Consider the following 15,231-nt stretch of genomic DNA (forward strand, 5'->3'; position numbering starts at 1 on the left):
CAGACGGGTTCTGCATTAGTACAGGTGCTGGGCGCCATCGTAAAAACACCATTAAGAATCGAGAAGGAACAGAATTATCAATCGTTTCTGATAATCTCGGCCCTTGCTCTCGCCGCCGATGCGATAAAGGTCAGTTATAGATGAGCTGCAGTGGCGACCAGACAGAGCCAGACAGAGCGATCAGCACCCCTCGCCCCAAAGAAAAAACATCTGAGCAGACGTACAGCATCGGCTTTTATTGAGGAACATAAGAAACCATCAGCATGATCATCATCACAGACATGTGAACATATTGAACATTCAGACACATCAGCGCCGCTTCCTCGTCTTCGGTCTTATCTCTCACAGACATCCATCCGTCCGTCCGTTGCGTCTCTGTCAGGACGCAGCCAGGGGATCCAGTGCTTTTGCCCTCTGCCCAGGTCCCAAGAGCTTAACCTGTGATTTTTAGCACACAAAGCTCACAAGTTAGGGTCTCAGGGACCAGGAGGAGTGCAGCGGTGGCCGCACGGGTTAGTGACTTACATAGATACACTGCACATTCACGTCCTCTCGCATTCAGATTTTATTGTTCGGCCTATGAAAATAAAAGGAATCCGCATTTCAGAGTTTAAAGCTACGCGACGCACAGGTACATCATGCACCAAACGCCATGCACACAGAAGCAGACAAAAAAGGTAAAAAGAAACCAGAAGGAGCGTTTGGATTTGAAGATGTCCGTCGAGTCTTTGTTGGTCAGAAAAAAGCTTCCAGTCAGACGGTCAGTCTTTGTCTTTGTCCTGTGTTTCTCATCTTCAGGATCTCTGGTGAGCAGAACCGCTGGCCTCTGACTGCAGCTTCAGACATGAATGTCTGTATGTGTGTGCGCGTGTGTGTCTGTCTGCGTCTCGTCTCCCACCACTGACTCCATTACACTGAAAAACGTGTAGCGGCAATTGATCAGAGCCGGGCAAAATTTACAAAAAGCGGTCTCCCTCACCCACCCGGACGCACATCGCCTGCGATCCCCCCCCCCCCAGACAGCGTTTAACAATAAGTTGTCTTTTTGTGACTTTGTGAGCACAGACGAGACCATGCAACCTCACAACACTGACCGCAAGCAAATCCAATAGTGCACACGGCAGCCAAAACATGCATGTCATTTACACTGCAAACGCAGTGTAACGTGCATCTAACGCACACACACACACACACACACACACACACACCTTGAAGACTCCTCCTCCCCCTACAAACAGGCAGCATCGTTCATCCTCAGGGACCAGACGGTGTGGACACTCCCGGAAATGAGAGCGGCCGCCACGTGCCTTACACACACACATACACACACATACACTCACACACACACACACACACACACACACACACAAAATGTCTACCTTCAAACCTGTCAGCTTTGTCATCTTCAAGGTAAAAGAAAAGAAAGAAAGAGAAAAGGATTTGAGAAAGGAAAAGCGAAACATCCTGAGATGTGACCAAAAGGAGACGCGCTCCTCCTCTTCATCAGGACCAGCGCTCATCTTCAGGTCTTCGGTCACCTGGGTCACCCGCTCGTCCTCCAGCGGTGCGGACACCTGTCCCGTGTCTCTGCACCTGTACCTGGGCCGTCTGTGAGAGCCGCTCTCGCTCTCTCGGTGTGACTGAGTGCCAGCGAGCGGCAGATTCTGCAGCGAGAAACTCCCCCCCTCCCCTCCGTCTCTCCCTCCCTCACTCCCTCTCTTCATCTCAGCTCCGCTTCCCCTCTGCACTGATCAATCCCTCACTTTCTCCGAAGGCTGGAAAAAACGCAGCCAGCCAGCAGCCAGAAATGGCGTCTCGCTCTCTCCGCGGCGCTCTGTGCAGCCACACGACAATCTGTCTGTCACAATATTGTGACAACATTTCCACAACTGATTGAGGAGGGTCATCTGCTACAACACCGCCAAAGCTGCGCAAAAGTGTTCAAACGCCACGACAAAACACATGCAGACATCCGGGGACGTGCAAACAGAAACGAAAAAGAGTATACGGAGATAAAAAAAACATCAAAATAAGGAAGACAATGACAATTTATGCAAAACAAGAATAAAAAATAAATAGCAATGCATATGAAGACAAGGAGGAAATAATAATTAAAACAGGTATACAATATAATATACCTAACAACACTAAACAATAATATACTAATGAAAGCTCTTTGGAACAAAACAAGGATTAAAAAATGTATTAATTACAAAACGAGAGGATGAAACCAACTATAGTGATCAGCATATTTGAGTACTCCCCTCACAAATCTCTCATTTAATTTAATATTTTCTATAGGAAGCTTTGCAATATTATATTTGTGCAGCTACATAAGATTAGGCAGTGCTGAAGCTAAATCTGGAGCTAACCTAACAAAATCACTTACGATAGCGGTCCAAAATTAGTACACACACATTTATATGTTAGGGAAAATATTAAATACAAATTTAAAAAAAGAGCAAAATTCAAGAGAAGCAAAAAAAATGTATAAAATTTTGTAGTTTGTAATTTTTTAGCATGAATTTAATTGTATTATCTTTCTATTTCTAAACATATTCGGTGACTAAAATATTATTTAAAAAATATAGTTTATATTTTATATTAGTTTAATAAATCTGTTATGTGAAATATATGACCTATATTCACCAAGAAACGGATAAAAATATTAATTTTCAAAATGGGATATATATGGGGTATATATATATATATTTTTTTTATTTTATTTTATATAAAATATAAAAATAAAAATAATAATAATAATAAAAAAAATATATATATATATCGCATGAATTTAAGAGTTTTATCTTTCTATTTCTAAACATATTCGGTGACTAATAAATCTGTTTTGTGAAACATTGCCTATATTTACTGAGAAATTTATCAAAATATTCACTTTCAAAATGGGGTGCACTCATTTTTGCTGAGCACTGTATATACAAATACAATTGCTTTTTAAGAAAACAAGTAAAACAATAAACAAAACAACAGGCAATATTGAACAAATCAAAGAGGTAAAGTTATTGATGATAAGATAAAACCAAATAATAAACACAAAGGCTACGTAAACTGATGATGAGACAATAAAAACATCGAAACCAATTTGTAAAATAAACCAAAATAGCCATTTTAAACAGTAAATAAAACAATATTTAAAACAACAGCAATTTAAAACGACACGAAACAAAATACATGGTAAAAAAAAAAAAAAACGACGCAAACAACCTCATGCAACTGGTTGAACGTCTGCAACGTGAACAAAGCGTATTGGGTCTTGTGAGACACGAGCAAAATACATTTCTACATAAATCGCGCACGAACTTAATCGACGACTTCCGTTTTCTACTTTATCGTCATGTAAAAAGGCTCATACAAAACTTTTTGAAGTTTGTATTTTTTTCTATATTTTGCATGAATTTAAATGTATTAAATGTGTCTCTAAAGATATTCGGTGACTAAAATAATATTTTATATATATTTCTGTTTTATAAATCTGTTTTGTGAAATATATGACCTACATTCACTAAGTAATGGATAAAAATATTCATTTTCAAAATGGGGTGCACTCATTTTTGCTGAGCACTGTATATACTAATACAATTGTTCAAGAAAACAAGTGAAACAAACAAAACAACTGGCAATATTCAACAAATCAAAGAGGTAAACAAAGTTATTAATGATGAAAAATACACAGTACGTCTACATATATTATGTATATATACACGTGTTGTTATACGTCTGTGATTATATAAAATAAATAAATAAATGCAGCATATATGAACACATACAGCCCCTTACAGTCTCTGATATATTACCAATTACAAAAAAACTACACACAGCATGCATTTAGTCTTTGTTTGGGTTCAAAAACAACACGCAACATATAGCCCACAGTCAGTGCAAACCTCTCATCTCTGTCTTTAAACTTCACAAGCACATGGAACCTCTGTTAGAGAGTAATTCCGTCATTCTGAGTTTATAATAGTCCAAAAGGTGATGATAAACATGGCAGTTTGTTCATGTTTTAGGTTGCTAAAAGAATCATTTGCTCCTTTGTTTTTTCCGGCTTCCACCTTTGTTTTTTCACACGTCACTCTCGCGCTTGTCTGTTTCTGAGAGGATGTCAGCACCACTTTAATAATCACGCACACGTTACTTTCATCAGCTCAAGAAGTTCGTTTATTTCAAATATAGACGTGAACGTGCCGCGAACGCAAATGATTCGCACTTTAAGATGACCTCGTAAAACAACAATGGGGCACAGGGTAGAGTCTGCTATTCTTCTTGACTTTGTGGCTGTTCATCAAGAAAACGACAAAGTCTGTTTGCGCTCGGGTCGACCATGGCTTGTTATTTTAATCATATATTATTATGGCGTAATGTCTTGGCTGTGTATTTAAAAATGTCGCTTCCTTTGTTTTCATTCATCCTTTGTAACAAAGTTATTGATGACAACAAAAAGATAAAACCAAATAATAAACACGAAGGCCACGTAAACTCAGATGATGAAACAAAAACATCTAAATAAATTTGTAAAATAAATAAAAATAATTTATATAATAAAAATAATAATAATAATAGCAATTTAAAACGACATGAAACAAAATACACGGTTAGGAAAACAATGAAAAAACGATGCAACTTATTAAAAGTTCTCAGCGTCAACGAAACATAATGGATCTCGTAAGACATGAGCAGAATACATATCTACATAAATCATGCATGAACGTAATCGACAAATTCTACGTTACCCTCATGCTATGTTTCATCCATCAAGTCCAACAAACACACGCAGGTCATTAGCGATAAAACCGTATGCGCTGCTAAAAACTGATAAGTATTAAATGAGAATTTCACGCCCATTGTGTCTCTCTGAGCACCAGACGCATCTTTATCAGTCTGGCAGTGGCCCTGAATGACCTCTGACCCCTGTGCCTGCGCTGGGGGGTGTGTGAGAGTCGTGACCCTGTCATAGAGGGGTGCTGGGTGCCGACTGCCCACCGCACACATCATTGATTACGATGCTTAATGCACAAACTCACCACGTCTGTTCTACTGCAATGCAGAGCTCCAAACACACACACACACACACACACAGACTCATGCATGCATAAAGCGTGAGAGTTCACAAATCCACATGGACTCAGTGTTTTTAACTGCCGTTGGATCGGGCAGTGTCTGAACACAGGTTTGTCGATAAGAGTGAACGGGTTCAAGCCGTATCATGCTGTAGGATGGAGAAGTGTGTGTGTGTGTGTGTGTGGGGAAGGTTGGTGAGATCAGCAGAGACTGAAACGGAATGATGGTGATCAATCAACACACACACATAGACACACACACACACAGAAAGAGAGACAGAAAGGCCATCAGCAGAGCGCTGTCACCACACAGTACCAGACAGCACACACACAGACAAACGAACAAGGCACAAAGAACGCCAGACAGCGTCGAAAACACCAAAAAAGGCTGCACAAAGAGGAGCATACTGAGTTCCACATCCGTCTCTAATTAAACGGTGACATTACAAGCCTTCAGACATGCTTAGAAAGCTCTTATTTCTTATACTCTGGATGATGAATCAAGACAAAGCACGTTGCCTCATTAACATGATACAAAATGAGACTCCAAAGGCATGAATCTCTTCAATCACAACCAAACCTTATGAAGCTACACTCATATTGAGATCAAAATATGACTATGCTGCGCAGAACTCATCTGGACCATGGCGGAATCTGGCTACACTCTTGCTAATGTGTTCTGAGCTGTTGCTAGGGCATTGCTGAGGTTTTCTGGTTGGTCGCTGGGGCATTGGTGGAGTAATTTGGGTAATTGTCGCTAAGACATTTAGGAGGTTGTAAGGGTATCTGGGTCACTGCTGAAGTGTTTTTGATGGTTGCTACACTCTCAGAAATAAAGGTATGGGAGCTGTAACTGGAGTGGTACCTTTTCAAAAAGTACACATTTGTACTTAACAGATACATATTGGTAACTCAAAAGTATACATTAGTACCTAAAAATTTGAAGAGGAACACTTATGAACTTTTTAGGTACTAATATGCACCTTCCAGATATGGATATATTGAGGTAGATATGGATCTGAATATTAATATGGATCTTTTAGGTACAAATCTGTACTTTTTGAAAAGGTACCACCCCTGTGACAGCTCGTGTACCTTTACTTCTGAGAGAGTAGGGTGTTTCTAATGGCCACTTTCCACTTAGTGGTATGGTATGGGTCAGTACGGGTCACCTTTATCATGCTTTTTGCTTTCTGGGCAGTTGCTAGGATTTTCAGCAGTTGCTAGGGTGTTGCTAATGTGTTTTGAGCAGTGGTCAGAGCATTGCTGAGGTTTTTTGGTTGGTCTGTGGGACATTGGTGTGGTGATTTGGGTAATTACTATGGTGTCGCTAAGACGTTTTGGGTAGTTGCTAGATACGTTTTGCAGACCCCCTAGTTTTTGGCAATTCCGCAAATTCCGCTTTCAGCCATGCTTTAGACTGAGTCGAGCCTAGTTCGATGAACTGTTGTACAGTGTCAGCAAGAGGATTTCCCCTCGGGACACCAACAACAGGCACCACGTCACAACCAATCATGAGCTTGCTCTGGTAGGGGAGTGTTTAACGTGCCGTGAATATCTGCTAAAGTTCAGATTTTTCCCACTCAAACAGTAATTTGCACGGCTCATTCACATGAATCAAGCCACAGGATGTCTATTTGCATGATCTAAACATGTAAATCCCTCGCGTTTGACGCCTTATCCGCGCCTGGTATGAACGCAGCATTAGAGGTTTTCACTATTGTCAAAAGTATCGACTTCCATACTATTTGGTACTGAAATTGTAAAAATGTCCATTCCCCGCTGACATTTTAGCACTGTTGCCTATGTTCTTCAACTGATGACCTTCACAGCCAATCACAGACAATTGTTGAGCATGTTAACCCAATGGCCAGTTCGCTGTGTTTAAGAATGCGCTCAACAGTTTGCAGTAAATAGATTTTTATAAAATTTCAGTACCGCAAAAGCACCAAATTCGATACCAATCGGTACTGAAATTTTAAAAATGTTCTTTTCCCGCAAACATTTTAGTGACGTTGAATATGTTTTTAAACTGATGACCTTTACGAACAATCACTGTCAATTCTGTTGAGCATGTGACCACAATGGCCAATCTGCATGTTTAAGAACGCAGTCAACAGTTTGAGGGAAATGGACAATTATACAATTTCAGTACCGTTTGGTACCGAACTCGACACTTTTGACAACACTAGTTTGCACAAGTTTAAAAATGACACTACGTTATCAAACACCAAATGTGTTGATGACAAATTCATCTAATTAACTTATAATCATGAGAACGCAGAAGACCCCTACAGAGACACTCAGGACCAGATCATTCAGGTCTGCTAAGCGTAGGTCTTTAGCATCTCGTCTAACTGGCTGGCGACCCGACACACAGGCCCCGCCCATCCCAAAATCAAACTCATTGATCTCTCCAGCAGGGTCAGAGGTCAAATGCGTATCGACTGGAAAAAGTGTCATCAGCAGCAGCGGCGCGGCCCTGACTCCAGACAGATCAATAGCACCTCTGTCTGCTACGCTTAGATTACTCTTATTCATCTGTCATAAATCTCAGCACCTCATCACCACGGTAACGTCTGGCTCCTGAAGCAGCTGTGGCCCTGTTAAGGTCGACTGCGGTCTGAGAGCATTAGGTCACGTTCATCGACGCTCTGCTCTCGTGTACAGGGGGCAAAAGGGTAGACGGCCAATCACGGACCTTCTAATCAGAATCAATGAGTGGGGTTTGGCCACACGTCTGGAAGCATCAGACAGAATTAGATGACAAAAGAGCGTCTTATCGCCTTAGATAACTGCACAATTCATTTAAAGACAGCGTGACCCAATTTATTTGCAGTGTTGTGCATCAGTGCATGATTTCTGGACTATAGGAGATAAATGTTTGATTAAAATGTGTTACATTTGAACTTCAATACTGATGACACAACCAACGCCAAATAAGCAGAGACATTAGGAATAACCAATGATATTGTAGCAAACCCTGTCCTACATATTAGTTCAAGTGGATGGAGTACTGCAAATGTTCATGTTTACTTTTAAAACAATCAGTGAACTACATAGGAATAATTGCACATTAAATTATCATAGAATTATGCACAGGTGATGCAGTAACAGTAAAAAGTGTTGATATTTTAACACTAATAAATAGTTTAATGATCAGAGTAAATGTTATTTACCCTACGGTACTACTACTACACCTAAAGACATGGTACAAGATCAAGACATTTCTCAGGTTTTGCTTTACAAACATAATATTGATAATTAAAATGTAATTTCTCAGTGAAAAAAATTGTTCTATCCTGTTGTTTAATACATCTATTTACGTGGGTGGTGTCTTTGTGGGTTTGGGTTAGGGTCGCTGATGGCCGATAGACATCATGATGCTGAGCCGGCATCGCCGATCCTCCACCCCATCTCCGTCGCAGCAGCAACCCAAAAAAATACACAATTAGGCCCTGTTTACACTAGTACCTTACTTTTGAAGTTTTAAAATGGCATTTTAGAACGAATACAGTCTATGTCCACACTGGCATTTCATCTAGCATTTCTGAGAAGACCTCTGCTGAAAACGCACATCTCGACCACACGTACACCCAACGCTCTAGCATTTGTGCACGTCTGAGCTCCGGGCAGTCAGCGGGTACTTTAAGCACAAAACCCCAGAGAGCAGTGCATGTCTGACAGTTTATTAAGGGTGTACCGTTAAACGTGATATTTAATTTATCTTGTCTCTATCTAACGACTCTTTAGTCTTTTGAATCTATCAGGTACCGTGTCAAAGCCTCAATACACTGCATCAATCTTTCACTTTCACGCTTGTACTTAGTCATTTTAGCGAAAACCTCAGATACTGTTAGTTGGTTCCTGTTGGTTGTGCACGTTTTAACCAACCAAGTTTGTGGACGCCGTTATAACGACACATCACTCTGCCTATTCATACCAGTGTCCTGCAGAAAAAGTGATTGACAGGTGGTAATTTGTGTGTAATTTATCTTTATTTATTCATGATTTGGTTATGGGTAAAATAAAGAGCAAGTCAGGTATTTGAAACGGTAGGCTACAAATAATTGATCCTTTATGCACTAATTAATTGTTCATAAATGATTAATTAATCTCTGCCTACAATGATGATGCCATCTTCCATCGCGATGTTTCACATTAGACACTGTACAATGTCAAATTGGTCGACATCGCTCAGCCCTAGTTTGGGTTATTTTGCTTTATTGCTTAAAGAACTTTAATCCAGATCTATACCAATGGAACATTAGGTGCGGCTTTCCCTAAAAAATAATTACATGTCTTTTGTCAACTATTTAGAATTTTAACAGCACTGTATAGACCCAATACATTTTTTGCTCTGAAAGCAGTTAATTTTGTACACATTTTAACACTTCATCACAAAAGAGAATTGATCTTTAAGCGATGATAAAGATGAGACCAAGTTTACAATTTCTTACTGAAAAAAAAAAATTCAGTCAAAATGTAATTTATCATGCACAACAAATAAGCTGACAATCATTTATGACATGTATGATCTACATAAAAGTCAAATTATAGGTAATTAACATGCTCATATTCATGTCTAAATGCTGTAAGATAACAAATTGAAAAAGGTTGTTTATGGCAATTTGTTGAAACCTCAAACAAAGATATGGGAAAACAACAGTTCAGTGGATGAATTGACCAAGTAAACCATTAAGCATACTGTGTTCGGTCAAAGTTTATTTTGATGGTTTGTTTGTTGAATTTAAGTTACACTGCATCTACAAGCCAACTAATTCTCATTAGATTATAAGTAGACTGTTAGGTTGGGGTTAGAGTTAGTGTAAATTGACATGTACTTGCTAAATTTCTTATAGTCAGTTAAATGTCTGTTAAATGTCAGTATTAACACTAAGCAGGCAGTCTACTAATACTCAAATGGACCATCAAAATAAAGTGTCACCCTCGGTTCTTTGCTTTTCAGTGGACTTATACCTCACTGAAACAAAAGCTTCAACTTTTTCCCTATCGAGTCCTCTAATTTATTTGTTCAGCCATCACATAAATCTAGGCACAGCTGTAAGCAACGAGTTGCAGTTCAACTCGTCTGCCAGCTGGATTTGCTTTTGCTGAACCAGCAGGATTTCAAGCCGGGTTCGCGGCACTACATCTGGAAGAGTCATCCGAGAGCAAGAGGTGAAGGCGGAAAAATCCCTCCTAAAATAAAAGCAGCTCGACTTCCTCTGTCAGCTTTAACAGGAAACTAGACAAGACTAAACGATCGGCCTCGCCCTTCAATTCAACTTAATTCACAAATTAAAATGATTTACTCATTCTCATGTCCATCCAATCTGGAATGATGTGGAAAACGTGCATCCAGGTCACTCTTTTGAACATAATGAAAATGAATGATGGCCAGGGCTGTCAAGCATTATAAAGTACTATGAAAGTGGTTCAAAAGTGACTTGCACAATATATTCTGAGAGTTCTGAAGTTATTAGATTAGAGCCAATGGAAACGTGTCCTGAATTGTCTTGGCAAAGTTGTGTTTTCACATTTGTGAAGGAATCATTATTCTGATCTTGCTAATAAACCAGTTGATTCACAAAACAAGGCAGATTTAAAGACAACATTCTAGCACAGGGACCAATTCTCTGGTTTAATTACACTGTAAAAAATATATGTTATTAAGCATCTCTGTTTTTTCAGAAGGATGACAAGGTGGCTCAGTGGTGAGCACTGTTGCCTCACAGCAAGAAGGTCGCTGGTTCGAGTCCCGGGTGGGTCAGTTGGCATTTCTGTGTAGAGTTTGCATGTTCTCTCTGAGTTTGTAAACGGTGTTTACATGTCTGCACTGAACTTCAATAATGTGACTAAAATCGGCATACTCCACATGAATTAATTCCATTTCTGTTTAACATGACCTTAGATTGAGGTTCATCAAAAATCACTGTTTACATGGTAGACTCTTAGGGCTGTATCATACACCCGGTGCAATAAGGCGCAAGACGTGTTTCCACAACGTGTTGCTATTTTCAGATCAATGCAACCTTAATTTTCCCATCTTCCGCCACGTTGTTTAAATAGCAAAATCCATTTTCCCCACTTTGTGGACTCATGGGTGTTTCGGTCTAGAAAAGAGAAGTGTTAAGCATTGTTGGCGCTTTGCTTTCTTGAGGAACTAAAATAGACTGTTTAATAGATCAGCTGAGAGGAGGTCTAAAGTCCAGCCCAAAGCCCGTCAGTTGTGTGCCTTGGTTACACATTGCTTAAGGAATGTACAGCAATACACAGATTTCTTTATAAATTAAAAATAAATTAAAGCAATAAAATATTACAAAAAAATTTTTTTTTTACATAAATACAAAAACCACTGCCTCCATGCCTTCTTCATCTCCAAGGGCCTTTTCCAGTTTATTCATGACAACTTGCTTTTGTATAATGTTATTATTATTAGTAGTAGTATTTATTATATGCATATTTATATTTGTTTTATTAAAAACAAGCTTAGATTTGTCCCCCTGTCAGGTTTTAGACCATATGGGGCATAGGACGTGTGTTTGGATATAACTCAGTTTTTTGACCACACTTTGTTATTATTGTTCATTTATTAATTTACTGGAAATTAAAACTGAATTTAGATATAGTTTAGAAACAAATCTTTGCATTTAACACACTAAATTAATGATGTAGGCTGATGGATGTCTTCAGTGAGTGCGTCGAAAAGAGAAAGTGAGAGAAAATGAAAGTAGAGGCCAAATGGAGGAGGCTCGATCTTTATCCTTGAACTGCAGATGCTCTGTTTAACTGTTTTCTTGCTAGTGAAGCATTCAGTTTTTACACTTACAAAGTCCGCCATGTAAATAGCAAAAGCGCCATGGCGTGACACAACTGACTCTTAAAAGGAATAAGAGATTTGACTCTGATTGGTTTTATGCACATTATGCTCAAAACACACCCAGAACTCATTAAGAGAATAAGCACAACCCTGTTAGACCATGCACCGTGGCACAGAGTGTATTTTTTCGCCCTTAAAAATAGCAAAAGTGGATTCACACACCCTTGATGCTTTTGCGCCCTGCGCTTTAGACTTTACGCATAGACTGTTAAAATAGACCCCTTTATCAGACTATTGTCTTAATCGTATTAAAATCGGATTATTGGTGTCATTGTAAACGTATTAAACCATATTATTGTCTTAATCAGATTAAAATAAATAATTTGAATACTAATGTCCATTTAAACAGAGTCATTATTACAATTTGAAACCCTGTTTGTAAGATCTGAGTATTGATATCCTTGTAAAGAAGACCCAATAAACAAAGCAGCATACAACGTCTCTCAGCACGCGAGCTGTGGGTGAGCAATGTTTTGATCTGTGTGTGCGTTTTCCCTTCATGAGTTTTGACTGCTGTTTTCTATAAATTAAATCCCAGGGCCTAAGCGGAATTCAGATGTAAGCCTGCATGAAGGTTTGGCTGACAGAGAAAGACAGCTGACACCCGACTAAAGGGACTGAAGTGGACTTAAGCCATGGGTAGAGGAGCCGCGTCTTTTCAAGCTTTAGAGGGGCCCGCGTTAAGCCCGTTCCAACCCTGTCGTCGTGTGAGAGGGGAATCAATGACGGAGACTCTTACGCTTGCCCATTGAATCCTCGTTTATTTCACTGCTCATTTGTCTGTGCTTAATTGATAGCAGTTAAGTCCCTTTCAGCATGTTTGGCTGCATTGCTGCGGGGCCTATGTGTGCTTATAGAGGCTTTCAGGCCAGACTAAAATACTTGATGAAGACTGGGCCTCACAGACTGCGGGCGTTCATGCTGGAGAGCCACCAACACAAGACGCCGGGCAGACATATGAGGCCGCATAGCTTCAACATGCCACTGAAAAATGAGAACAAAAGCTTATAAAGCCAACGTTTGGACGCAAACCTCGTCTTAAGTTTTGAATGCCAGATATATGCCTGCTGCCAAATGCTCAACTCCATTTTAAATCACCACTTTAGACTTTAGACATTCCCAAACAGGGAATTTTGAGGTTTCAAATGCACATCTAATGGATCAATCATATTTCAGAAATACCTGAGACACGCTACTGAGATTTATTGAGAAGTCACTTTAAGACATGCGGGCACCAAATAAGCATATAGGAATGATTTTAAAACCATTTTGCACCAGTCTGCATCAAATGAAATGTACAAAAGTGATTTTGCATACAAGAAATACTTTTTGAACACTGGTTTCATGTTTCAAACTTATTACATTCACAATTAAAAATGGGTGAAATTATGCTATATTATGTGGTCAATTACTTTAACAGATATTTTGTATGTAAAAATGAAAAGTATGCTTACTCTGACTTTTACCCTTACAAAAAAGAACTGCAGTACAATTTTACTGCAGTAAAATAAAGTACAATTGCAAAATTGCAATACAACAAAGTATAAACACAGTACAAATACAGTACAATAAAGTTCGACAGCAGTATAAATTGCAGTAAACTGGAGTAAAAACAAGCAAACTCTGCTTTACTGCACTTGTGCTGCTGTAGTCTAATATGCCAATGGTGTGAAATAAACGGTACTTTTTACTTTTTTCAGGGATGTTTTTGGACTCAAGTAATTTTTTTAATTAGAACAAGAAAACGCGACAAGAACGAACCGATCAGCTGAGACACTGATGGAACGTGAGATTGACGGTGGAGCGACAGTAGTAATGTTGGCATTGTACCGGTGCTATTGTGGTGCTGAGGAAGGAGCTGAGTCGAAAGGCAAAGCTCTCAAGTTACCGGTCAATCTAGGTTCCTACTCTCACCTATGGTCACCTATGAGCTTTGGGTCATGACTGAAAGGACAAGATCTCGGATACAAACAGCCGAAATGAGTTTCCTTTGCAGGGTGGCAGGGCACACCCTTATAGATAGGGTGAGGAGCTCTGTCACCTGGAAAGAGTAGAGCAGCTCCTCCTCCACATCAAGAGAAGTCAGCTGAGGTGCCTCGGGCATCTGCTTCGGACGCCTTCTGGACACCTGCCTAGTGAGGTGTTTCAGGCATGTCCCAGTGAGAGGAGGTCTCGGGGAAGAACCAGGACACGCTGGAGGGACTATGTCTCTCAGCTGGCCTGTGAAGGCCTCGGGATCCCCCTGGAGGAGCTATCTGGGGAGAGGGGAGTCTGGGGTTCTCTCCTGAGAATGTGTGTATATATATATATATATATATATATATATATATATATATATATATACACACAAATATGAATTATTTTAGAAATATTACACTTTCTTCGAAACTACATTGCATTATAACTGATTACATCATGTATTGTCCAACAAGATTAACATAAGAATATGCCATACTACTATTTGAAATATGTCAAAGACAAATGGTTTCACTTCATATAACTGTAACCAATATAAAGCCACTGCAGTGATCAGGAAGTTTTAATCTAGTATGCCAGATATAGACTACACATGCTGTAGCTTAAACTCTCACAGGAAATGACATCAGTGCTAATCATTAACAACTCCACTGGATCCAGAAACAGAACAGCTGTTGTGCTCTTAAAATAAGATCTAACATTTCCTGAATATTTATTAATTCTATAAGATTGAAGAGCAAAATCAAGTTTAAATGTGAAAGTTTTCACTCGAGCCTTAAAGACATATTTAAAATCTGAAGAATTGGATGAAGACAGAATTTCCCATGTCAAAAACTGAAAGCACTAACACAGGCTCACTAGAAATATATGTGCTTCAGCCTACATTAAAACTGAAACTGCAAGTCAGTGCATGTCAGTAAACATACATTTGATTGCACTTTCTAAGTAAAATGAACATTACAAGGTTGTACGATGCTGACAACTTTTGTTCCTTTTCACATAAATGATACTTACAGGTATATATTATTGACGAATAATGGATTATATCCATGCAAGTTCTTTGCACAAGAGCAAATAAATACAACAAAACAACTTAACAGTGTCTGTCATTAGAAAATCAAATATGTTTACCTCACCTATCTATATTTATATCTATATAACTTTTCTGTTGTATTTGTGATGCAGAGCACTCAGGTTCGAGTACAATGATTCCAAGATATAGATAAAAAGCAATGTAAAATCAAGGTAAAACTACATGATCATAGTGCACTTTTCTCTAACGTTTGCTTATTA

The 15,231-nt window shown here is 39.2% G+C and overlaps 1 long non-coding RNA gene and 1 other non-coding gene across 2 annotated transcripts; both read right to left on the reverse strand.

Annotated features, from left to right (window-relative positions):
- Positions 1 to 221: 221 nt before the first annotated feature.
- Positions 222 to 1,646, reverse strand: LOC137496604 (uncharacterized). Its single transcript, XR_011017082.2, has 2 exons — positions 1,380 to 1,646; positions 222 to 438 (listed from the first exon to the last, which is right to left on the reverse strand). It is a non-coding gene; the product is annotated as an uncharacterized lncRNA (long non-coding RNA).
- mir125b-3 (microRNA 125b-3) lies at positions 399 to 513 on the reverse strand. The gene has a single exon (NR_030069.1). It is a non-coding gene; the product is annotated as a microRNA 125b-3 (primary transcript).
- Positions 1,647 to 15,231: the final 13,585 nt, after the last annotated feature.

The sequence above is a fragment of the Danio rerio genome, chromosome 10 (assembly GCF_049306965.1).
Source record: "Danio rerio strain Tuebingen ecotype United States chromosome 10, GRCz12tu, whole genome shotgun sequence".
NCBI classification, from domain to species: Eukaryota; Metazoa; Chordata; class Actinopteri; order Cypriniformes; family Danionidae; genus Danio; species Danio rerio.